General features: G+C 39.9%; 1 pseudogene; it reads right to left on the bottom strand.

The window, feature by feature from the left end:
* Window positions 1–264: 264 nt before the first annotated feature.
* LOC133076495 (destrin-like) lies at window positions 265–750 on the bottom strand (annotated as a pseudogene).
* Window positions 751–4,555: the final 3,805 nt, after the last annotated feature.

The following is a 4,555-nucleotide window of genomic DNA, read 5'->3' as shown; positions in this document are numbered from 1 at the left end:
TGAGGATAAACATTTCTACATTTCTAACCATTGAGGTTTTCCTCAGCTTATTCATATCCTTTTTGCATGTTTTTTTTTTTAAACTTTAGAGTTAGATTTTTTAGGGCCATTTGCACATGTTCATAGAACAGTTAGTGTACCCTAAAAAATGACAAGACAGCTCCCCATCAGTGAGTCCCTGGCCTAAAGGTATTTGCTTTACTTATATAGCAAGAGGATAACATTAAACATGGAAGCTTTCAATTTGTGACACCAAACAATGATCTATACAGGGCATCCTTCAAAAGCTACAATTAAGGATCCACCTAGCTTGTCAGCAGTACAAGTCCAGTTGAGGTCTTCTGGCCCATGTGCCTGACATTCGTGTTTTATGCCTTGAAATTTCTTTTTGATTGTATCCTTGGAGCTTGCATAGATCATTTTACGTTTCAGAGGTGCTAGTTCTGGTGCCCACAAAAAAATCATCAACTCTTCTTTTCTGGATTCCTTTGTTTTGAAGCTTGCATCATACAAAGTATATAGCAACAATCTTTTTCAGGAAGCATTTCCACAAAATGCTTGAAAGGATCAGTTATGGTTACACCAAAATCTCTTTGCCGCCTTCTACAATGAGGCGCTTTTTGTCTACACTGAGACAAAAAATGACAGCCTTCATTCTTTTCTTGATTTCTTCTGGTGTGGAGCACCTCCAAACTTTCGTGTCATAAAAATGTGGCATACTTCGTCAGCAACTTGCACTCCTGTGGCCATGTTCACTGTGGTGGTCGCAGAGCGCAGAGAGGGAGCTGGCATGTTTCAATTGATTACCTAGCATTGTCTTGTTGATTTGTAGAAGTTCTTTGTACAGTCTAGTTAATAATTCCATCTTGGTTTTGGATGTCTTTCAGTCTGTCACATATCTGTTAACATTTTCCTTGATTTCACTGTGCACACACAAAAAAATCTTTTCATTCCTGAATTCAACAGACATGATGGGATCTTGGATGGCAGCAGCCAAGTGACAGTACATAATGACTAAAAATAAGATGGACTTGTTACCGTAATGGATGACAGAACAAAAGCAATCATCACAGCAGTCTTGCCCACACAGATTGTCAGCATTAATTAATTATTTATGGTGTTCCTAGACTGGAATAGTTGGGCAGTGTATTAGTTTCTTAAGGCTGCTGTAACAAAGTACCACAGTCTAGGTGGCTTTAAACAACAGAAACTTACTCTCTCACAGTTCCTAAGTCTAGAAGTCTGAAATGAAGGTATAGGTACCATGTTCTCTCTGATGCCTTGAGGGGAGAATCTGTTCCATGCCTCTCTCTTAGCTTCTGGTGTTGCTGGCAATCTTTGGCATTCCTTGGCTTGTTGATTCATCATTCCAGTCTCTGCCTCCTTCATCACATGGCATTTTTCCTGTGTCTGGGTCTCTGTGTCTCTTCTTTTCTTCTTATATGGATATCAGTCACATTAGATTAAGGACCCATCCCACTCCAGTATGACTTCATCTTAACTAAATCTTAATTACAACGGCAACAGCCTTATTTCCAAAAATTCATAGATATCAGAGGTTAGGTCTTCAATATACATTTTTGCAGGTTACCACTCAATGTACAGCAGACAGCTTATTAAAGTTTTACTTGATTTATATAAGCAAGAAGCTCCAAGTCTGGTGTAAGAATCCTGACCTGAATCTCCAAAGAGAGTTATGGTTCTTTAATCAATTCCAAGACTTAAGTCAGTTGGCAAATCTAGAGTCTCCTGAATGAAGGGGAGGCCACGTCCTCTTGAAGAGGGAACCTTCTACATAGCCGAAAATTGATGCTTCCTCTCAGCTGTCTCCAAAGGAACTTGTGCCCAGTTGCCAGAGTGGTTATGCATTGAGGAAGGGAAAATAATCAGACTCTTCAGGGTTTACTAAACGCTGGCTCTGAACTGACACCAATTCCTAGAGATTCCTAAGCCACAAGTAGGGGATTTTGAATATGAGGTGATTAATGGAATTTTGGCTCAGGTTTGTCTCATAGGGGGCCCACTAACACACCCATGGTATCTATAGGTGTCTGTGGAAGATAGAGGTGCTGCTTGAACCTTTGGCAGGCCCTGATAGGAGAATTACAGTGCAGACCTTTATGATTTTGGAGCAAAGCTGTGTCATCCTCTGCAGACAGCTATGTTTTTGGCAAACAGGTTTCTGATTTGTTACTGGCCTGAATGCTTGACCATGGACTACCAAGTTTCCCACGTGACCTGAGCTGCCTATCTTGAATGGATGTTGTCTGACCCACCAAGTCACGAAATTATACGTGCGCAGCAACCCTCAGTCAATGAACGAAAGTCATATAAATATATAACATTGAACCCAAGAAGATCCTTAAAGCCATGAGCAATATCCAACTTACTCCTATTTCACTGTTTTCAACTCACACCTATGAGGAGTTTCCTATGACTAGTCAACTGTAGAAGAAAACCTTTAGGTCTGAATTACAAATGGCTCTGCATTATTTGTTGGTACCACCTGAAAGTGGATGGTTACAGCACTATAGCCCCAAAAAGATGGCCTTGAAGGACAGTGGTGAAGAAAAATTCTCCCATTTGTTAGAACTTTGAGCAGTGCATTTGATTGTTAAGTTTTTCTTGAAGGAGATATGGACAAAAGTAAAAATATACGTCTTTTCTTGGGCTGTGGCTAATGGTTTGGCTTGCTGTGGGAGACATAGAAGGATTAAAACATTTGTGAGAAGGAGGTCTAAGGAAGAGATATGTGGATTGACCTCTCCTAATAGGCACAAAGTGAGAAGATATGTTATGTCCTACCTGAGCGCTCACCAAAAAGCAACTCAGAAGAGAAAGCTCTTAATACTAACTTGGCCAAGATGACCTGTTTTGTGGATATCAGTCAGCATCTTTCCCTTTCTTACCTAGAAGCTGAGACTGCTACTGGCCACTTCAGGCTCTTAATAACATTGAATAAATAGGCAAAAAATGATGACTTTAGTGGCTGGGGTGATTGATCCTGACCATGAAAGGGAAATCGGGTTGCCAATATGCAGAGGAGATAAAGAAGAGCTATAATGCAGGAGATCCTCTGGTCTGGCTCTGAATCCTCCCATGTCCTGTGATAAAAGCCAACAAATCCACACAGACACTTGTCCATGAATGTCCACAGCAGCATATTCCTAGTAGCCAAAATGTGGAAACAAACTGCATGTCCATCAACTGATGAGTGGATAAACAAAAGATATAGATTTTTTTTTGTTTGTGGTGTATTTTGATATATTTCATACTGAATGGAACAGTATTTAGGCATAAAAAGGAATGGGGTACTAATATACATGCTACAATATAGAGGAACCTTGAAAACGTCATGCTAAGTGAAAGAAACCAGACATACAAAAAACCACACCTATTATATGATTCCATTTATATAAAATGTCCAGAATAGGCAAATCTATAGAGACAGAAAGTATGTAAGTAGTTACCTAGGCCTGGGTGGCTTAGGGGTAAGAAGGAGTAACAGCTAGCAGATACAGGGCTTCTTTTTGGGGTGATGAATATATTCTAAAATTGATTGTAGTGGTTGTTGTACTACTGTGTGAATATACTAAAAACCATTGAGTTGTACACTTTAAATGGATGAATTGTATGGTATGTGAATTATATCTCAATAAAGCTGTTTCCAAAAAAAAAAGCCAATGGAAAAGTACAACAGTTCAATTCAGACAGGAATGTTAATAGCTCAGGCCCTTTAACATTGAACGTTTGATTTTCCTTATCAGGCAAGGGACTATGACTAGCCAATAAGCTTGCTTTATGGTAAAAAAAAATGTTATTTTATTTTGTTGCTCAAATTGTTCTAGCTTTGGCCATTGTAATTTTTCCATGCCTCCATCCTTTTGTTTTTTGAGCACTGCTTCACTTTCTGGCACTAGAAGATGCTCAGGCTCTTCTTGTTATCTTCAGTGCCATTTTCATTTGATCTAATTACTGATATAATTGGGTTTATATCTATTATGTTTATATTTGCTTTCTTTTTTATTTATTTAACTAATTTATTTATTTTTGACTGTGGCGGGTCTTCGTTGCTGCGCGCAGCCTTTCTCTAGTTGCGGCGAGCGGGGGCTACTCTTCGTGGCGGTGCGCAGACTTCTCATTGCGGTGGCTTCTCTTGTTGCGAAGCACGGGCTCTAGGCACGCGGGCTTCAGTGGTTGTGGCTTGCAGGCTCTAGAGCGCAGGCTCAGTAGTTGTGGTGCACGGGCTTAGTTGCTCTGCGGCATGTGGGATCTTCCCGGACCAGGGCTCGAACCCGTGTCCCCTGCATTGGCAGGCGGGTTCTTAACCACCACGCCACCAGGGAAGCCCTTGATATTTGCTTTCTATTTTCTCATCTGTTTTGTGTCATTTATTCTTCCTTTCTTGCTTGCTTTTGGGTTTAACAAGTATTTTTATTATTTCATTTTCTCCTCTATTATCTCTTCAGTTATATCATCTGTTATTATGATCTTATTGGTTGCACTTGAAATTGTAATACATATCTTTGATTCATGATAATCTACTTTAGATAGG

This window comes from Eubalaena glacialis, chromosome 16 (assembly GCF_028564815.1).
Source record: "Eubalaena glacialis isolate mEubGla1 chromosome 16, mEubGla1.1.hap2.+ XY, whole genome shotgun sequence".
Lineage (NCBI taxonomy): Eukaryota > Metazoa > Chordata > Mammalia > Artiodactyla > Balaenidae > Eubalaena > Eubalaena glacialis.
Note: the sequence above shows the minus strand (reverse complement) of the source record. Positions and strands in the feature narration are given on the sequence as shown.